This window comes from Lathyrus oleraceus, chromosome 4 (assembly GCF_024323335.1).
Source record: "Lathyrus oleraceus cultivar Zhongwan6 chromosome 4, CAAS_Psat_ZW6_1.0, whole genome shotgun sequence".
In the NCBI taxonomy this organism is placed as follows: domain Eukaryota; kingdom Viridiplantae; phylum Streptophyta; class Magnoliopsida; order Fabales; family Fabaceae; genus Lathyrus; species Lathyrus oleraceus.
This window is the reverse complement of record NC_066582.1, coordinates 195,902,513-195,924,446: the sequence shown is the minus strand read 5'-3', so window position 1 is coordinate 195,924,446 and position 21,934 is coordinate 195,902,513. Positions and strand designations below refer to the sequence as shown.

Genomic DNA, 21,934 nt, shown 5'->3' with positions numbered 1-21,934 from the left:
ATAACACTGAAATTTACCGTATTTTCGACTCCGATTTCACATGCATTCTAGTTGTTTTATTGCTATTTTGTTGTGTTATTGCTATGTTTTCCTTTGTTTTCAGGTTTTTACTTTAATCGGAGCCCCGATTGAGAAAAGGAGCGAAAAAAGAGCCAAAAACCCTAAAATTCGGCATTTTGTACTTGTGGCTTCCCCCATGGCTGGCGCCATAGACCCTGCCATGACGTGTCCAAGCTCAACTTCCCTCAACTGACACGTTCCCTACTACTTCCACTAAGGCGCCTCAGATTGGCCTTGTGGCGGGCGCCACAAGAGGAAAAGTTTTCCCTCCCATTTTCAAGTTGAAGGGCATCCTTGTCATTTCCATCTTTTTACTTGCTTATAAATAGAAACTCGAAATCACTTTTACAATCATCCAAACTTAGAGCAGAGGCAAACTCAGAGCAACTTTGTTTCACTTAGGCATATATTCAGTATTTTAAAGTGGTAATCGCTTCGCATTGGAGTGTTACCACAATTGTGTAATCGAGTCTGTGATAGAGTTTGTAATCGAGTTTGGAGCACTTTGGAAGGAAGTTAATCCTGCCGCCATTTTCATTTTCGCTTTGCAATTTACTCAACCCTCCGATTGGAGCAGGTTTTTATTACTTGTCTTTATCTTGTTTATTTTCCCGCACTCGCTTTACTTTTATTTATTTCCTCGCATTCGCTTTACTTTTATTTATTTCTTCGCACTCGCTTTACTTTTATTTATTTCCTCGCACTCGCTTTACTTTATTTATTTCCTCGCACTCGCTTTACTTTATTTATTTCCTCGCACTCGCTTTAAATTATTTATTTCCTCGCACTCGCTTTAAATTATTTATTTCCTCGCACTCGCTTTAAATTATTTATTTCCTCGCACTCGCACTACTTTTATTTACTTTCCGCACTCGCACTACTTTTATTTAATTTAATGCACTTTTACTTTACCATGTCTAACTAAATTTATAAGGTTAGAATGTAAGGATCGTAATTGAACCGATAATCCGTACAATTGTTCGTAGAAGCACCTAAGGGCTATTTTAACTTTCAACTTAAGTTTTCCCGCACTTCAATTCCGTTGGGTAAGATCGAAAGTCGTCCAACGTCTATCTAAACTTATTTGTTTTTAACTATTTCAAAAACAGCGAAAGCGCTTTGTTTAGTTCATTAGGAGTTTTTAACTTAAGAAGAAAAGAGATTTTAAAAACTATTTTCGGACGCGTTTATAAGTTTAAAGTCTGGTTCGTGAGAACCTCTTTTGGTTAAGAAATCCAGGTTATAATATTTTTCAACTTAGTCAAGATACTATATTTCTTAAAAATAGGTTTACTACTCTAACGCAATGTGCGCCTTTTTATAAGTGACAATAAGAGGGTTTGATTAGGGAGTACAACTCGGTTTTGAATACGCGAAAGCGACAGTTCCTGTTAAATTAGTTCTTTTCAAAGTGGAAAACATTGCCCATAAGTAGTTCTATTAGCAAGTACTTGGATTATTAATTGATTACGTGAATTACATTCGACCCTGTCTTTATTAATTAAACTTTATTCAATACTTTACTTTTCACTGCACACTCTAAAAACACCTATTCTGATTGCCTTTGATAAACACCATAACAATAGATAACGATAGATTGACACTTGGTCTCTGTGGATTCGACAATCTTTTATATTACTCTGACGCGTTCGTATACTTGCGAAAAGCACCGCATCAAGTTTTTGGCGCCGTTGCCGGGGACCAATTTCGTCAAATTTCATTTTCCTGTTGTTATATCGTTTAGACTTAGGCTATTTCCCGTCGGTCAATGCGAAGAACTCGCAGCACCGGAAGTTTAAGCTTAGTATACCCTTTGGCGGAACCTGAACGTTACGCTTGCGCACGTTTATTCTTTCATAGAATTAAGAGAGCTATGGCCGAAGATCAAAACCAAAGACCTCTTAAGGATTTCGCTCAACCATCAAATGAAGAACCTAGTTCTAGTATAGTAAACCCAACCATCCCAGCTAATAATTTCGAACTTAAACCATCCCTGTTGCAACTAGTGCAACAGAGACAATTTGCAGGTCTCGCTACTGAGAACCCAAACCAACATTTAAAAATATTTCTTCAATTAGCAGACACTTTTAAAACCAATGGAGTTTCTCCTGAGGCAATACGTTTAAGATTATTCCCTTTTTCCCTCAGAGATAAAGCCCTATCATGGTTAGATTCCCTTCCACCCAATTCCATTACGACTTGGGATAACCTTAGAAGAGTTTTTCTTGCTAGATATTTTCCCCCGAGTAAAACCGCCATTCTTCGAAACCATATAACTAGATTTACCCAAAACCAAGGAGAATCGCTGTTCAAAGCTTGAGAGAGATATAAAGAGTTGTTACGAGCATGCCCACATCATGGTTTAGAAAATTGGTTAATCATTCAAACCTTCTATAATGGACTTCATTACAACACAAAGATGACCATCGATGCTGCCGCAGGCGGTGCTCTAATGAACAAACCTTATCCTGAAGCTAGTGCCCTCATCGAAGATATGGCTCAAAACCATCAATCATGGGGAGTCGAACGAGCGACAGTTGAGAAGAAGGAAGCCCAAGGAAGAGTGCATGAACTAAGCTCTATAGACATGATGCAAGCTAAAATGGACGCATTAGCCATTAAGGTCGAGCATATGTGCATAAACCCGAATACTGTAGCCGCAGTTTCGTTGGATTGTGAGATATGTGGAACCAAAGGACACTAATCTGCAGAATGCAGTCTATTAAACGAAACCCACTCTAAGCAAGTGAACTACACCCAAGGGAACCCATATTCGAATACCTATAACCCTGGATGGAGGAATCACCCGAACTTCTCCTATAAAAACAATAACCCTATCCAAAATAATGCGCCTCCGAGACCTAGTTATCAAGCCCCAAGATCAAATCAACCTATGCAACCTGTACCACCAAAGCCGAGCCTTGAGAAAATTATGGAAAATTTTATCACCGCTCAAACCCAACAAAACAAGGAGTTCATGAACCAAGACATTCATGTTAACGAATTGATTACTTAGTTAGGAACCAAGGTTGACCAGATAGTTACTCATACTAAGATGCTTGAAACCCAGATCTTTCAGGTAGCTTTAAACCAAGCCCCTCAGACTACACCTGGAGGACAATTCCCTGGACAACCTCAACAAAATCCGAGAGGACAAGCCAATGCCATTATCCTACGAAGTGGGAACGTTTATGATGAGCCACCAAACCCTAGATTGAGTGAACCTGAAACTTCTAAGGAATGTACCAAACTCATGGACGAAGTAAAGGAACCAGAGGAACCTGAAAAACCAGGAAGGTCGAGAAAAAGAAGAAGAACCTAAAGACAAAACTTACGTACCACCCCCGCCATATAAACCACCTATACCATATCCGCAAAGATTCAAACAAACCCAGATCAATAAACAGTATCAAAAATTTATTAAAGTTATAGAGAAACTTCATGTAGAAATCCCTTTCACAGAAGCCATCACTCAAATACCTTCTTATGCAAAATTTCTCAAATACATCCTTACCAACAAACGTAGACTTGACGATCTGAAGCCTTTGGAATGTAATGCTATTTCCGAGGACAAATTAGCAAAGAAAGATAAAGATCCTGGAAATTTCTCCATTCCTTGCCTTTTGGGTAATCATGTCATCGAAAAAGCTTTTCTAGACTTAGGAGCTAGTGTGAGCCTAATGCCTTTAGCGGTTTGTGAGAGGTTAAACTTAGGAGAATTACAACCCACTAAGATGTCACTTCAGTTAGCTGATAGATCTGTTAAATATCCGATAGGCATTTTAGAAGATGTTCCTGTTAGGATAGGTCAGTTATTTATCCCTACTGATTTTGTTGTCATGGACATCAAGGAGGACAATGATATATCAATCCTTCTAGGTAGACCATTCTTATCGACTGTAGGAGCCATAATAGATGTCAAGAAAGGAAAGTTGACAATCGAGGTAGGTGACGAGAAAATAGAATTTATACTTTCGAAATTTCTTATGGCACCTGTGATGGGAGACTCGTGTTATGCCTTAGATATCATTGATGAATGTGTTAGAGAATTAGAACAAAAAGAAATTATAAAAACAATTAAGTTACCATCAACTCTCATAAGGGAAGATGATGACTTTAAGAAACCCTACGTCGATGATGACCTTTATGAATGTTTATCCCTTACCCCAGATCTTATGCCATGCCCTAAGAAACCAACCTTAGAACTTAAGGAACTGCCTAAGAACCTGAGATATGAGTTCCTCGATGAAAAGATGAACCGTCCAGTTATAGTCAGTGCTACCTTGAGCCAAGAGGAAACGAACCAACTTTTAGACGTTTTACGAAGATATCCCTCAGCCTTAGGATATAATATCTCTGACCTGAAAGGTATAAGGCCATCCGTATGCATGCATCGGATTTCGCTCGAAGAAGATTCAAAACCCTCCAGAGAACATCAGAGAAGAATAAACCCTATAATGAGTGATGTTGTTAAAAAGGAAGTTCTTAAGTTACTTGAGGCAGATATAATCTACCAGATCTCGGATAGTAAGTGGGTGAGCCCTGTGCATGTAGTACCTAAAAAGGGAGGCATCACGGTCATGCAAAACGACAAAGGCGAACATGTAGCAAAACGATTAGAAGGAGGATGGCGGATGTGTATAGATTATAGAATATTAAATAAAGCAACCATGAAGGATCATTTCCCTATACCATTTATAGACCAAATGTTGGAGCGTCTAGCCAGACACTCTTACTTCTGTTATCTAGATGGATACTCTGGATTCTTCCAAATACCTATCCACCCCGAAGATCAAGAAAAAACTACCTTTACATGCCCTTATGGAACTTTTGCCTACAGACGAATGTCGTTCGGCCTCTGTAATGCCTCAGCTACTTTCCAACGTTGCATGATGTCCATCTTTGCAGATTACCTAGATGGTATTTGTTGGTACCTTAAGATTGACATTAATTTTGTAAAACAAATAATGTAATCACCTCTGTTGTTTTAATATGTTGGGTTGAAGAAGTTCAACATCTGGACCAACATGTCAGATACGATGTCACGACATCGTGACTGTGACATCAAGCAGGTGTATAAAACTGTATTAGTTAATTCTGGCATGTGTTAACTAATTTAATATTCTGGGATTAGTTAAGATATTTGGTGAATATCATAACTTCTATGTGGAGATCTTGAAGACTCAATCAGAATATTTGGTGAATATACAGTTTCCAAATATGGAGATCTTTTAGGAAATAAAAGATTGAAGACCTTGATTGTAGCAGAAGAATTCTGCCAGCTTTGTAACAGCAAAGGAGAAGCTTGCTGCGATTTCTAAAGGCCCAAATCCAGTTGGGTGGTTAGGTTATAAATAGCAGATTATAACCTAGGTTTTGTAGGCCTCAAACAATGTAAAAATTAGGGGTGTGTGTGAGGTAAACCTCCCAACCTGTGGGAAGGTTACCAGGTGTTTCTCAGTGCTTGAAAGCATGAGATTATTTGTAACTTAAAGCCTGTAGGCAAGAGTTGTTATGTTCTTGAACGAAGTTGTGAAGCATGTTCAAGTTGTCTAAGCATTACATGGTAATTGTAGTGATAGGAATGGAAACTGGAGGTTTCTATCTAGGAGTGCCTAGGTATAGACTGCATTGGGTAGGGATTAAGTAAAGAGTTGTAAACGGGGGAGTTTAACTCTGAATTAATACTGCTAATAGTGGATCTTCTTCCTGGCTTGGTATGCCCCCATAGTAGGTAATGTTGTACCGAACTGGGTTAACAATGACTGGTGTTTTATATATATATATATATATATATATATATATATATATATATATATATATATATATATATATATATATATATATATATATATATATATATATATATATATATATATATATATAAATAAATAAATAAAATATAACAGAAAAATTTTGGACTTGGGCCTCTCTCATTTGAGCCCACAGGTCCACAAAAATCAGGTTATAAATTCAGAGTTTTAGTGAAACAAAAGAATTCTATTCCTATTACCCTGGCAGGGAAAAAGATAGTGAGGGAAGAGCTAACAGAGTTCAGAGCAACCTCCAGAGACTGAAGGGAACTCATCAGCAAAGAACCAATTCCCTCTCATATAAACCCTAAGAGTGCTTTGCAAACCCAACCGTGCCATTCAATTTCATCGCTCTCTCCAATCAGGTTTGCCTTATTCCCATTACTTTATGCTTTTAATTTGAATGCTCTGAATGTATGAGGTGTTATGGGTGAATTTGATACCCTTTTGATGCATGCGTTTGACAAGAGGTTTAGGCCTCCTACCCTTGGTTGCTTTTTGTGAGCTTTTTGTGAATTTTAATGGCATGATTCATGTGGTTACATTTTGATTTGGGGGCAACTCTTGGTTACCCTATCTTGTTTCTCTAACCTGTTTGTTGAGTTTTGTTTTGTGAGGGCTCATATGACTCTTGCAGAGATGGCTTGCCTGGTGTTCCACTTTATTTGTGGGATACCACCCGGAGGTTATTCCGATTACCTGTACTGACTCACTTTCTTTGATGGTGCTAGCTTGAGAGATCTCTGGGTTTCTTATCTCTTTAATTGTTGTTACTTCGGATCTTTATCCGTACGGTAGATCTCTCGATCCCTTTACTTTTCCCGCATGTTACCGATTTCTTAGGTTTCGTATTGCCTCTCGTGGCATGTCATTTAAGGTAGTGCGGTTCCTTCATCTAGGACTGCCTTTTTGCATGAGCATCCCTAAACACCCCAAACTCATTGATTTTTCTTCTCCTAAGAACACGTTATCTCCTTCTACTACAGGCGAGTAAGTCTCCAAAGGTCGAGCATCCGGTAGATTGCGTAGTAACGTCGTTCACCCCAAAACACAACCCTTACCCCATAGGTGGTCGAACTACGTTTTGCTCTGATTTTCATCCCAGATGAGATACGTAGGCATAAGACGCGATGTCTTAGCGAGCACACTCCTCTTTAACCCATAGGTAGCCGAGCTATGAAGACTCTGATTCTCAGATTCAGATGAGATACGTATGCAGTGGATGCGACGTCCGTGCGAGTCATTTTCTTTTGACCCTTCTTTTAGTAAGTAGTACATTAGATAAACATACACGCTTTTCTCATCCCTTCAATCATGTTTGCACAAATAAATTTTCAAAAAAAAAAAACAACAACCTTTGCAACAAATGTGAAAAGGGCTCCCTAGGAGTACCTAGAATGCTTTGGGTGCCTAATACCTTCCCATTGCATCCAACCCCCTTACCCAGATCTCTGACATTTTTACTAGTTTTTGATTCGATAAAACTTTTAGGTTTTTGTTCGCTTTCTAACCATTCCTTTGGATAAATAGAAGTGCGGTGGCTACTCGACTTGTATGATTTACCTTGGATTTAGTCAATATCTCTAATGGTAATGAATACCCCGCTACAGAAAAATGGCGACTCTGTTGGGGAAATCACGTCCTAGTGGGTTTTGCCTACTTTTCATATTTATTGTATTGTATTGTATTTTTTTTGTGACATATTTTTGTGCAATTTGGGATTACTGTATTGTATGTAATGATTGAATTGTTTGAATATTAATTCCTTGTATGCTTGGTGATCTTTGTGAGATGAGTTCTATACCCGGACTCGAGTGCACTTAGGATAGGAGAATGGCATAGTCTTGTCGACTTGTGTGGAGTTATTCCTTAGCAAGTTGACTTGCAAGTCCATTCACTTGGTGGAGGTTATGTTGGGATCAATAATGTCACACAAGTAAGTTGTGGTTAGACATTACTCTTTCCAATATAGACCTTAGAAGCCAAGGACCTTAGTTTACCAAGCCCATCTTGGCCTATTCTTAGGATGTAGTGCGAAAGTCGTTCAAGTGTAAGATTTGATACGATTGTCACGCGATACTACACTCATAAGAGTCTCTCTTGAGAATATTTTCGGAATACGAGTAGTCATTTCTCCAATAATATCCAAAAGATGGGATGATGATTATGGGAACCTCTTGTAGAACATGTTTGGCAGGTTTAAACCCTAGTACACTCCCTTTTGGGTGGTTCTTAACCTAACTCCATGCTCGTGACTTACAACAAACCCTTGATTCATGGTTGATCCGTTCATGAATCCTTAATATCAATGGAACTTGGGTGTTGATAAGGTGTAAACCATAATCCACCAAAATGGATGATTGATATTAAGGATAACATGATCCATCCCATGACCTTTGTTTGGTGTGCTTTGCTTGATCCTTGAGTGTGATTATTGCATTCATGCATTCATGCACCCATTTGCATCCATATCATCAAAATAATGAGAAAATTTTCAAGGAACTTAAGAGGTCTATTTGCAAAATTTTCAGATATGGAAAGACAAAGAAGGAATACAAAGAAGTACAGTTTTAGACAGCCAGACTCGAAAGAGTTAAGGAATCTGACATCCTATGTATTAGATCCTTTGGGTTTCAAGGCTCGTTTTAGGAAGCTTCTTCCTCTTCTGACTACTCAGGTATATGAAGGATTGGTGAGTGTATTGGTGCAGTTTTATGATCCCTTGTACTGTTGCTTCACGTTTCCGGATTTCCAGCTTTTGCCTACCCTTGAGGAGTATGCTTACCTTGTGGGTATACCTATTCTAGACCAGTTGTCGTTCAGTGGCTTGGAGAGTATTCCTACTTCTCAAGAGATAGCTGACATGTTACACATAGATGAATCTCTGGTTGGTGCTCATATGACTACCAAAGGAGGAATTCAAGGTCTCCCTTCTGAGTTCCTCATTGCTCAAGCTACTATGTATGGGAAGGCCATGAGTGAGGACGCCTTTGAGGCCATATTTGTACTTCTCATCTATGGGCTAGTATTATTCCCCAACATCGACAAGTTTGTGGATGTGAACGCTATTAGGATCTTCTCTACTTTTAATCCCGTTCCGACTCTATTGGGAGATACCTACTTCTCTTTGCATATGAGGAATGCAAAGGGTGGTGGCGCCATTGTGTGTTGTTTGCCTCTGTTGTATAAGTGGTTTATTTCTCACTTACCTCAGACGGTCGCTTTCAAGGAGAACAAGGAATGTCTACGGTGGTCCACGAGACTTATGTCTCTCACTAATGATGATATCTCTTGGTATAACCATGTGTATGATGGTGTGCAGATTATTGACTCTTGTGGCGAATTCTCCAATGTACCTCTTCTTGGTACATGTGGTGGGATTAACTACAATCCTGTTTTGGCACGTCGGCAGCTTGGGTTCCCCTTAAAGGATAAACCCAATAACATTCTGTTAGAGGGTGTATTCTTTCAGGATGGTAAAGATCCCCAAGGCTTGAAAGCTAGGATGGTCCGCGCTTGGCGCAAGATTCATAGGAAAGGAAGGAAAGAGTTGGGTCCTAAGAATTGCATCGCTTTGGAGCCTTACACTGTTTGGGTTAGGAAGAGGGCGTCTGAGTATCTCATGCCTTACGAGTATCCGAGACCTACACCTATGATTATGGCTAGGCCTTCAACCCTCCCTAATCAAGGAGTAGAGGAGTTGAGAGACGAAGACCGTTCACGTGCTTGGATCCGTGAACGTGAAGAGTTGCTTCAGCAGATTAAGGAGAAGGATGCGTTGATTGAGTTTCTTGAGCATCAGGTTATTGATGACCCTGATGATGTATGGACTTCTCTACTTCCTCAGTCTTCTAAGTTTTGGAAGAGGAGGTATGATCGACTCGCCAAAGAGAAGGCCGATATGGAGGCAGCCTACGAGAGGGAGGTGAAGAGGCTTCGCGCATCTTATCTTCCTGTGTCCCGAGCTTTAGATGATTGTTTCTAGGGATCCATAAGATGATTATTTTCCTTTTCTCTTGTATAAGATTGACGATGATGCACTTATTTTCCCTGATATTATTTGATGAGATATTTCCATATGTGATAAAATGCTTAATATTTCCAGAATTTGCAAATAAAACTCTAAAGTTCCTTTGAAATAAAAAACAAATCATATGCACAAACATTGCATGCATCATATGCATAAGCAGGTTTTGTTTCCGGTCCCTTGCCCTGTGGTCTAACTCTGTGTCCTTCATTTATTTTGAAGATAAGCTGATTCACCGGTACTACACTAGAGCCAACATTTCAAGACTGATGGATCACTTAGAGCAAGAGAACCGCGAGCTGAAAAAGGTTTGTGACTCTGATCTCCCTGAGGAGGGAAGAGATCACAACCTGGCATTACATATATCTATGGGTTGTAGAGACGACGCCATGTCCAATGTACTGGTGGACACCGGGTCATCATTGAACATATTGCCAAAGTCCACTCTCTCAAAGCTATCATATCAAGGGCCTCCCATGAGGCAGAGTGGAGTAGTTGTGAAGGCTTTCGATGGGTCTCGCAAAACTGTGATTGGGGAAGTTGATCTCCCAGTCAAGATCGGACCAAGTGATTTCCAGATTACCTTCCAGGTTATGGATATTCACCCATCGTATAGTTGTCTCTTAGGAAGACCATGGATTCACGAGGCAGGCGCCGTGACGTCCACCCTACACCAGAAATTGAAATTCGTGAAAAATAAGAAGCTGGTGGTGGTAGGGGGAGAAAGGGCTCTCCTGGTTAGCCATTTGTCTTCCTTCTCTTATATAGATGCTGAGGTTGAAGTTGGAACTCCTTTCCAAGCTTTATCTATTGCTGAGCCTATTGAGAAGAGAACTCCCTTATTTGCTTCCCACAAAGATGCAAAGTTGGCCATGAGCATGGTGCAACCACTGGTTTAGGAAAAATGATTGAGTTAGAAGACAACGAGTCCCGGGCTGGCATAGGTTTTTCTTCTGGTACTTTCAACAAGAAAGGATTATTCAAGAGTGGAGGTTTCATCCACACTGGTCTAGATGAGGAGGCTGCTGCCGTTTTAGAAGAAGATACAAAGGATTCTGGCAACTTCATCATCCCTGGTGGGGTCTGTAACAATTGGGTCCTTGTGGATATTCCAACAGTTATCCATAAGTCAACGTGATAATCACTTTGTTTGAAAACCCTTCTCCCATGCCAAAAGGAGGAGTGATAACATTGTTGGAACATAAATACAATGATATTCATTCAATAAATTCATGTTAAATGTTTGTTTTTCCCATTTATTTTCCCTTTTTGTTTTTGCATAAATTGGTGATCACATAAAACCCTAAAAAATAAAATAAAATCAATCTTTTCATCTGCATAATGATTTGCCTTGTTTGAATTCTAAAGCTTTTCATATCCAAAAATCATTATGCAGGTTGATTTCTAAAACCCATTGAACATAATGACCCAACACCATCTCCCAATTTTGAATTCCCTGTATTTGAGGCAGAGGAAGATGATGTTGAAGAGATTCCTGATGAGATCACCCGGCTACTTGAGCATGAAGAGAAGATCATTCAGCCGCATCTTTCGAATCTGGAAACAGTCAACTTGGGGTCTGAAGATTGTGTGCGAGAGGTAAAGATTGGGGCACTTCTGGAAGAATCTATTAAGAAGGGGTTGATTAAGTTGTTACGAGAATATGTTGACGTCTTTGCCTGGTCATATGAAGACATGCCTGGTCTAGATACTGATATTGTGCAACATTTCCTACCTTTAAAGCCTGAGTGCGTGCCTGTGAAGTAGAAACTCAGAAGAACTCATTCTGATATGGCAGTGAAGATCAAAGAGGAAGTTCAGAAGCAAATTGATGTGGGGTTCCTGGTGACTTCTATATATCCTCAATGGATGGCCAATATTGTGCCCGTGCCTAAGAAAGATGGAAAAGTCCGGATGTGTGTGGACTATAGAGACTTGAATAAAGCTAGTCCGAAAGATGATTTCCCTCTACCACATATTGATATGTTGGTAGACAATACAGCTAAATTCAATGTCTTCTCGTTTATGGACGGATTTTCCGGATATAATCAGATTAAGATGGCACCCGAGGATATGGTGAAGACAACATTCATCACACCTTGGGGAACATTCTGTTATCGAGTGATGCCCTTCGGTTTGAAGAACGTCGGAGCCACGTATCAACGAGCTATGACCACCTTGTTTCATGATATGATGCGCAAGGAGATTAAGGTATATGTTGACGATATGATTGCTAAGTCAAGAACGGAAGTTGAACATGTAGAGCATTTGTTGAAGCTTTTCCAGCGTTTGAGGAAATATAAGCTTCGTCTGAATCCCAACAAATGTACATTTGGAGTCCGTTCTGGCAAGTTATTGGGCTTCATTGTTAGTGAAAGAGGTATTGAGGTTGATCCTGCAAAGGTCAAAGCAATACAAGAGATGCCTACGCCCAAAACTGAGAAGCAAGTCCGAGGTTTTCTTGGCCGCTTGAATTATATCTCCAGATTCATATCCCACATGACTGCCACATGTGCGCCTATGTTCAAGCTCCTCCAGAAAGATCAGTCCCATGATTGGACTGAGGATTGCCAGAAAGCTTTTGACAGTATTAAAGAACATATGTCTGAGCCTCCGATTCTGTCTCCGCCTGTAGAGGGAAGACCTTTGATCATGTATCTGACTGTTCTTGAAGACTCGATGGGTTGTGTCCTTGGTTAGCAAGGCGAATCAGGGAAGAAGGAGTATGCTATTTACTACCTGAGTAAGAAGTTCACTGATTGTGAGTCTCGATACTCAATGCTTGAAAAGACATGCTGTACTTTGGCTTGGGCTGCTAAGCGCTTACGCCAGTATATGATAAATCATATGACTTGGTTGATATCCATAATGGATCCAATCAAGTACATCTTCGAGAAGCCTGCTTTAACAGGGAGAATTTCCCGTTGGCAGATGTTGTTATCTGAGTATGATATTGAGTATCGAGTTCAGAAGGCTATTAAAGGTAGTATCTTGGCTGACCATTTGGCACATCAGCCTATTGAAGATTATCAGTCAGTTCAGTATGACTTCCCGGATGAGGAAATTATGTATTTGAAAGTGAAAGATTGCGATGAGCCTACACTTGATGAAGGGCCAGAGCCTGGTTCCAGATGGAGTATGGTGTTTGATGGCGCTGTAAATCAGTATGGAAATGGTATTGGGGCCGTGATTATTACTCCTCAGGGCGCGCATATTCCTTTTACAGCAAGGCTAACTTTCAAATGCACGAATAATATGGCTGAGTATGAGGCCTCTATTATGGGATTGGAGGAATGCGTTGATCTTAGAATCAAGCATCTTGATGTATATGGTGATTCGGCCCTCGTTGTTAATCAGATTAAGGGTGAATGGGAAACGAATCAGCCTGGCCTCATTCCATACAGAGATTATGCGAGGAGGATTTCAACATTCTTTACTGAGGTTGACTTCCATCATATTTCTCGAGATAAGAATTGGATGGCAGATGCTCTTGCTACGCTTGCTTCAATGATTGTGGTTAAATTGTGGAATGAAGTCCCCAATATCACCGTGATGCGCTTGGACAGACCAGCTCATGTATTTGCAGTAGAAGAAGTAAAAGATGATAAGCCGTGGTATTATGATATCAAGTGTTTCCTTCAGAGCTAGATTTACCCGCATGGGGCATCTGTAAAAGATAGGAAGACTTTGAGGAGATTGTCAGGCAGTTTCTACCTCAATGGCGAAGTGCTTTACAAAAGAAATTTTGACATGGTTCTGCTCAGATGCGTGGATAGACACGAAGTAGACCTGTTGATGACTGAGGTCCATGAGGGTTCATTTGGTACTCATTCCAATGGACATGCCATGGCTAGAAAGATGTTGAGAGCAGGCTACTATTGGCTGACAATGGAGTTTGACTGCTGCAAATTTGTGAAGAAATGCCACAAGTGTCAGATTTATGCTGATAAGATTCATATTCCCCCAACACTTTTGAATGTGATCTCATCATCATGGCCTTTCTCCATGTGAGGAATTGACATGATTGGCATGATAGAGCCGAAAGTGTCCAATGGACACAGATTTATTCTCGTAGCAATTGATTACTTCACCAAGTGGGTTGAAGCGGCATCGTATGCAAATGTGACCAGGCAGGTGGTCGTGAAGTTTATCAAGAATCAACTCATATGCCGATATGGTGTGCCAGATAAGATCATTACTGATAATGGATCTAACTTGAATAACAAGATGATGAAAGAGCTGTGTAGTGAATTCAAGATTGCACATCATAATTCTTCTCCGTACAGACCCAAGATGAATGAGGTTGTTGAAGCTGCTAACAAGAATATCAAGAAAATTATCCAGAAGATGGTTGTTACATACAAAGATTGGCATGAGATGCTACTATTCGCTTTGCATGGCTATCGTACATCTGTCCGCACTTCGACAGGGACAACCCTTTTCTCTCTTGTTTATGGCATGGAGGTTGTACTCCCAGTAGAGGTGGAGATCCCATCAATGAGAGTCTTGATGGAGGCCAAGTTGACTGATGCTGAATGGGTTCAGAGTCGTTATGACCAGCTAAACTTGATTGAAGAGAAGAGATTGACTGCCATGTGCCATGGTCAGTTATATCAGCAGAGAATGAAGAAAGCTTTTGATAATAAGGTCAAGCCTCATGTGTTCCGAGAAGGTGACCTTGTGCTCAAGAAAGTCTTGTCTTTCGCGCCCGATTCCAGGGGCAAGTGGACTCCGAACTATGAGGGTCCGTATGTTGTTAAGAGAGCCTTTTCAGGCGGTGCTTTGATACTTACAACTATGGATGGGGAGGATTTCACTCGTCCTATGAATTCAGATGCAGTCAAGAAATACTTCGCCTAAAAAAATAAAAACTGAATAGCTCGCTAAGTTGAAAACCCGAAAGGGTGGCTTAGGCAAAAATGAGCGTCTCGGTAGATTGAAAACCCGAAAGGGCGATCCAGGCAAAAGTTAGAGACACAAAAAAATATATAATAATGATATATGTATCCCGCTAGATTGAGTACCTCACCCTGGGGCAATCTAGGCAAAAATTAGGGATTTGGCAAATAACTGCATCCTGACAAGACTTTGTTCTACAACTGTCGTCCGTCAGAAATCCTTGCTCATTATCAGCCAAAGCTTCAAATACATCGGATTCAGAATTGGTGGAGAAATGGTCATTATGTTCAATGTAGCCCTTTTCCAATATATATCACCAATTTCAAATTTGTAAAGATCTATGGTTGATTCCTGGACCTGGTTGTGTTAGATATGTCTGTTTGTCAGCATACATCATACATAAACCACGCATATTCATGCATAATTATAACATTCAGATATTCATGTTGCATTCTTTGCCATATATCGTTGTTTGCTGTCTCCTGCTATTTGGTGATATACTTCCCCAAGAAGACGTGTGTGTCTGATCTCTCCATATAGAGTCAGCTCCATAGGCAGAAAGCGTCTATCCTTTCTTCCATATTCCCCACCGGGTTATATCCTCGTGGATGTTGATTGTTTTTGTTCCTTCCCAACACATATACTGGGATGGTTTTCCCCATTGAGTTATATCCTCACCGGGACAAGTCTTGATTTGGTGTGCCTATCTAGTTTGATCCTAGATCGGTCTCTTGAGACTCTTTTCCTGTTTCCCCGTGGTAAATGAATAATTGCTCAATAATTAGTAATTATTATCCCCGGCGGAGTCTGTGTTTCTCTACCTTCATACCGGTAGTTGTAAACCCTATTTCTTCCCTTTTTACAGAGTAACTATTTTTGCTCATCTTTAATTGGTGACAGTTATCTTCATCCAATATTCGGTGATGATATCCCCTCATCTGCTTGGATAATTGCCCTGATTACGCAATTTATCCCCAGCGGGTCATCTCTCGTCTACCTTGTTGTTGTTGGTAACGATTGTTTCTCCCCTGAATTGGTCATCATTATATACCTAGTTTCGGTATCCCGATGCCTTTTCTTTTCGGTCGACTTATCCTTTATTAACCCAGTAACCGGTTGTGGATAATCGTCCATGCGAGTATATTATTTACGTTCTGATGGTAATAGATAGTATATCTCATACACTCTCGGGTCTGAAGCCTTTTGTTCTTCCCCAGTTGAGTAAGATTCGTATCCCCTTTGTGGAGTCGAATATCCATCCTGTAATCGAGTTTGCTTTTAGCCCTCTTTTGGATGATGAGTGTTTTGGGAATATTCCCCAATTCACGCCTTGGTTGGTCACCTATTATATGCCCAGTAAGTCTCCAAAGGCCGAGCATCCGGTAGATTGCATAATAACGTCGTTCACCCCAAAACACAACCCTTACCCCATAGGTGGTCGAACTACGCTTTGCTCTAATTTTCATCCCATATGAGATACGTAGGCATAAGACGTGATGTCTTAGCGAGCACACTCCTCTTTAACCCATAGGTAGCCGAGCTACGAAGACTCTGATTCTCAGATTCAGATGAGATACGTATGCAGTGGATGCGACGTCCGTGCGAGTCATTTTCTTTTTACCCTTCTTTTAGTAAGTAGTACATTAGATAAACATACACGTTTTTCTCATCCCTTCAATCATGTTTGCACAAATAAATTTTCAAAAAAAAAAACAACAACCTTTGCAACAAATGTGAAAAGGGCTCCCTAGGAGTACCTAGGATGCTTTGGGTGCCTAATACCTTCCCATTGCATAACCAACCCCCTTATCCAGATCTCTGACATTTTTACTAGTTTTTGATTCGATAAAACTTTTAGGTTTTTGTTCGCTTTCTAACCATTCCTTTGGATAAATAGAAGTGCGGTGGCAACTCGACTTGTATGATTTACCTTGGATTTAATCAATATCTCTAATGGTAACGAATACCCCGCTACAGATCTGTTACAGTTCACCCATCTGTAATGTGGGAATAGGTGATGTTCAAATCAATGTTAAGACATCATGTTGTTAACTGGGCAGGACCAATAAACATAAGTGCTATGTTTGATCTCTACTGTGTCTTTGCACTAGATGAAAAAAACTGGATGTTCTTCTTTCCATGGTGGTATAGTAGTAGATGTCGTGACATCTGTGACTGGGTGCAGATGAGTATTGGGTTTTAAATTTTTATAACTGTCTTGCTGTATTAGTAACAATGTTGGATCAGATGTCATGACTTCGTGTAGAACATCTGAACTCTGACTATACCAAAATTTCAATTGGTATCAGAGCAGGCATCCTGTTCTGTTTCTGGATGAGATCCATGGGTGATACTTTCTGGTATCTTGCAAGGAGTTATGTTAGTACTGATGCTGGAACCTGTGGAAGGTTCTGTGATTTCCCTGAATAGTCCCTTGAAATAGGTGTGGACTATTCATGACAGGAACTGTGTGTACCTGTCTCTGGAGGTTGACAATTGGCCTTTGTGTGGGACAGCTCTGCTAGTATTGAATCATATTCAATCTTGGTATGATCTTGGAGGCTGATCTGGAGAAGTGTGTGTTCATAGGTTGAGTTGTATTATGATTTCCGCTGCATAATACCTGGAAAAACTCAAACTCTGATGTAGTTTCCCCTCATGTGGATGAAAGGCTGCTGTATTCAAGATTGCATCATAATCTACTGAAGATGTCAAAGATACTTGAGTCTCCTAAAGTCCACTCATCATGACGTTCTCACTTCAGGATTGTAAGAATCACCTGATCACTGATTCTTTTACTCTCTTGGGTAGTGTATATGAAGACCTTGAAGACTTTCAAGGAGGGTTTTGTTCCAAGGAGGTGGAACTAATGTTCTATGTGATGTTAGAACATGTTGTTCAACAAGTATGCAGCTACTGGTTGAAGAGCAGATGTGTTTAGGTGTCAAACAAAGGGATACGTTTGTTTGGAACCTACTCCTGACCTGGAAGAGGAGACATCTGTGTGTGCTAAGTCGACAAGGGTAGGGTTAACTGTATGTGTGCTCAAGAAGGTCACTTTTAGACGTCTGATCTCTAGAAGTGAAGCTGGTTGAGATGTGACATGGTGCAATTTCCTGCTGTCTCTCTTATTCCTATAGATTGATCAGGATTGGATAGTTGTTCCCTGAAGTACTATGTTGTGTTGGAAGACAAGTCCCCTGGATGTTAGAAGTCAATACTGGGGTAACCTGATTGATATGTCATTTGAGAGGATTGGGACCATGAATCTAGTTATTCAAACACCACGCTCAGAAGTGACAGTTCTTTCAAGGAGTGAGAATATGAAGATTCAGATATTGGTTGAGGTAGTATGCTCTGGCAATGCATAGCTACTATTGATGGGTGTTTTTTTCTTTCACCAGTACTTATGGTCAGCTGGAGTCCGATTGGTGTGATTGGAGTATGTATAGGTATAACTCATAAAGTTAATTGCCACCGATAGGGGTGATGTGTGTCATGTTAAGACATTTGTGGATATTGGAGTGAAGTTTCCATGATTGTTAATTTGAGGGGGAGTTTTGGTTAACCTCCTCACGTTTGGTCAGCCTAGGGTCTGGTTGGCTGTTGACCTGTGTCACATGGGTTCTGGTTGTTGGGTGACACATTTGCAAGGTAGGATTCATCCCTCTCATTCCTAAGGGTGAATTTAATCTGGAAAGATTCTCAAAACTGTTGAGGTGCTTGCAAGCAGAAGATGTTGACACAAGAAGAGTATTCTCAAAGTATTCTTATGGTGGAAGTATCTGAAAGGAAAATTGGGAAAGGATTTAAGATCAATGTCTACTTGTGCCAAGTACAAGTATTTAATTGATTATCCTTGGAACTCAAGATAACTGATGTTTTTAAAAGATGTTGGAACATCTTGTCTTCAAGACCCTGTGCAGAATCACAGGAAGGATAGTACATTGGTTTATGATCTATCACTTTGGTGGCAGTAAAAGCATATGATCTCTGAAAAGGTTTCCTGGCAAGAAACATGTTCAGCCTTGGTGTGTACAAGAAGAAGAAAACATCATAGTCCTGATGGTGGTTACTTGGATCAGTTCACTTCTGATCTAGGTAAGGAAGTGCATTAGCTAATGCACACTGTGGAGATAAGAACAAGTGGCAGCGGTCTTGACATCATGGAAACAGCTTTGCTTTAGGAAGTGGAATCCTTGGTATAGCTGAAGAGATAGTTTCTAACTGGTCCTTCTGAAGACTCATGCATCAGAGTGTCTGATGTCTTTGGAGAAGAAGCAGGGATTCATCAAGGTGTGAGCTTGGATGACTTAACTGCAAACCTGCAGGATGGAGGATGTTTACTCAAACTTGGTTCCACAATCAAGTCTATGAGAACATTGAACTCTTGTTCTGTGAAGGGAGGAAGCTCTTTCAAGTGGCAGAAGAAGGAGCTGAATTCAACAGCTAAATGTCAAAACACAATGTTATGACATTTGGTTCAACATCAGAATCTTAGTTGGTGAAGCGGCACATCAACTTGAGATAGAAGGGTCTACAGGGGTGTAGATTGGATACTTCAAAAAGCTTGAAGTTCAAGTCTCACTTGGAAGGTCAGAATATCTTTGGCAGAAGTCTGATAAACGTGGAGAGGTCAAAAGAATGGCATTTGACTTTTTCATATGAGGATTCATGAAGGAGGTAATCAACCAGTGGTACTTGGTCTATCTTAGAAGTGAGTTCGAAGAATCAAGATAATCTACATATGGAAACTGATTATTCTTGAAGATAGTCTGAGACAAGTTACTTTTGAGCAGAAAAGTAGTAAGTTGAAGACAAAAGGAGGTGTTTTCCAGTCATCTCTTGGAGCTTGTGGAAGGAGTTTTGAGCTATATATGGAAGACTATCTCCTGTAATGGGATGAGCATGTATATGTCCCAATTTGTGTCTGGTTTCTTATGGATCAAGCTAATGACTCAGTGATAGCTGAAGATTATCAGATGGTGTTATGTTGTGAAGGATGTCCTAACTCATGTTAGAACATTTTGGTGAAGTGGTCTTCTATTCTGGTTGGAAGAGAGATTGACACAGAGTGTGGATGTGTTCAGCCAAGAGGGTTGAACAGAGGGTGTGCTCTTGAAGACATGAAGATGCGTCTTATGTTTTCCATTCATCAAGTGGTTTGGGTTCTCTTTGAATCAGGAAGTTAGTGAAGGTCCAACCTTGGGGTGTTGGATATGTTCATGTGTGATCTCCATGTTTCAAGAGGAGAGTTGGTTGCTCATGACAGGGGGAGTTCTGTCTTTGCACTGCAAGTAATCATCAAGCTTGTGGTCTATGTGTTCTCAGATAACAAGGTGCTGGAGTTTCTGTTATTTGGTGTATGCACAGATTTAGGGGGAGAAGGAATACCCTGGTGCATTTGTGTGTCTTACTAGTTGCATCCATAACTATTAATTCTGATTGTTGCACAGATTTAGGGGGAGGAGAAGTACCCTTATGCATGTGTGTATTACTAGTAGCCATAGCTAGTAATTGTTTTGCTTCTGCTGCTGATTAAACTTCTGTTATGTTGTTTAACTGCTGTTAGTTTGCCTTGTGAACAAAAAGGACAGTTATATGTTTTAGCCAAAATTTGCCAAAGGGGGAGTTTGTTGATTCTAAGTGTTGGCAGCAATTTTGGTAACACAAAGAGTGTTCACAAGATGTCATGTGTGATGTCTTAACATATGATATCCTATGTACCTGCTGGAAGTTATATAAGGAAATGTGGGTGTGTGGTGCTAGATGTCAAGCTACCATTGGAGGTGAGAAAGTGGTTTTAGGAAAAGGTGATAGGGAGAATATATGAAGAATGCAGACAAAAGCAGTGTCAAATATTAAGACATAGCTTGCAACGTGTCTGACAGCATTTATGGAATAGTCTTGGAACTGTTGTTTCTGGAAACAGTCAAGAGATGTAAAAGGTATTCAAAGATAGTCTGGGATATTGGTGGTGATTCTCTGACTGATTCTCAGCAAATATTTATGGATCTTGACCAAGTATTTACTCCTACCGTTAATTCCTAAGCATGGTCTGGCCTATTTAAAAGATGTATCAACACTCCTCTTCTCACAAGAGCGACATTTCATTCTCTCTAAACCATGGGGTTTGTTAAGATATGGGCATACTGCTCATGGATCTGGTTTTGTGAAGATGTCACTTATAAATGTTTAGCTAAAAAGGGGGAGAGAAACATTGTCCTGAGGATGCACCAGAAGCAAGCAATATCTGGTGGCAAGGAGAAGATGGGTTCAGACACAAAAGTCACTAACTGGGTATATCAGTTGTGTCTTGTGATCTGAGTTAAGAAGACAGTTGTGTCTTGTGATCTGAGTTACATTATCTATGTACTCAGCATTACATATTCTTTAGGAAGCCCTACTGTTGAGGGGAAGGGTTGTGATGGAGCTGAGCCTTGTACATCTTCTTCCTCATGTACACCAACAGTGGTGGTGGCAATGGGGTTGTCATTGACAAAGAGGAAGTACAGACCCATATTGGGTTATTTGTTTTAGCTAAAATTTGCCAAAGGGGGAGATTGTTGGTACCTTAAGATTGGCATTAATTTTGTAAAACAAATAATGTAATCACCTCTGTTGTTTCAATATGTTGGGTTGAAGAAGTTCAACATCTGGACCAACATGTCAGATACAATGTCACGACATCGTGACTGTGACATCAAGCAGGTGTATAAAACTGTATTAGTTAATTTTGGCATGTGTTAACTAATTTAATATTCTGGGATTAGTTAAGATATTTGGTGAATATCCTAACTTCTATGTGGAGATCTTGAAGACTCAATCAGAATATTTGGTGAATATACAGTTTCCAAATATGGAGATCTTTTAGCAAATAAAAGATTGAAGACCTTGATTTTAGTAGAAGAATTCTGCCAGCTTTGTAACAGCAAAGGAGAAGCCTGCTGCGATTTCTGAAGGCCCAAATCCAGTTGGGTGGTTAGGTTATAAATAGCAGATTGTAACCTACGTTTTGTAGGCCTCAAACAATGTAAAAATTAGGGGTGTGTGTGAGGTAAACCTCCCAACCTGTGGGAAAGTTACCAGGTGTTTCTCAATGCTTGAAAGCATGAGATTATTTGTAACTTAAAGC

At 40.1% G+C, this 21,934-nt stretch overlaps 1 non-coding gene across 1 annotated transcript; it reads right to left on the bottom strand.

The window, feature by feature from the left end:
- Positions 1–2,317: 2,317 nt before the first annotated feature.
- On the bottom strand, positions 2,318–2,424 carry LOC127077115 (small nucleolar RNA R71). Its single transcript, XR_007787097.1, has one exon. It is a non-coding gene; the product is annotated as a small nucleolar RNA R71 (small nucleolar RNA).
- Between the last annotated feature and the right edge of the window lie 19,510 nt (positions 2,425–21,934).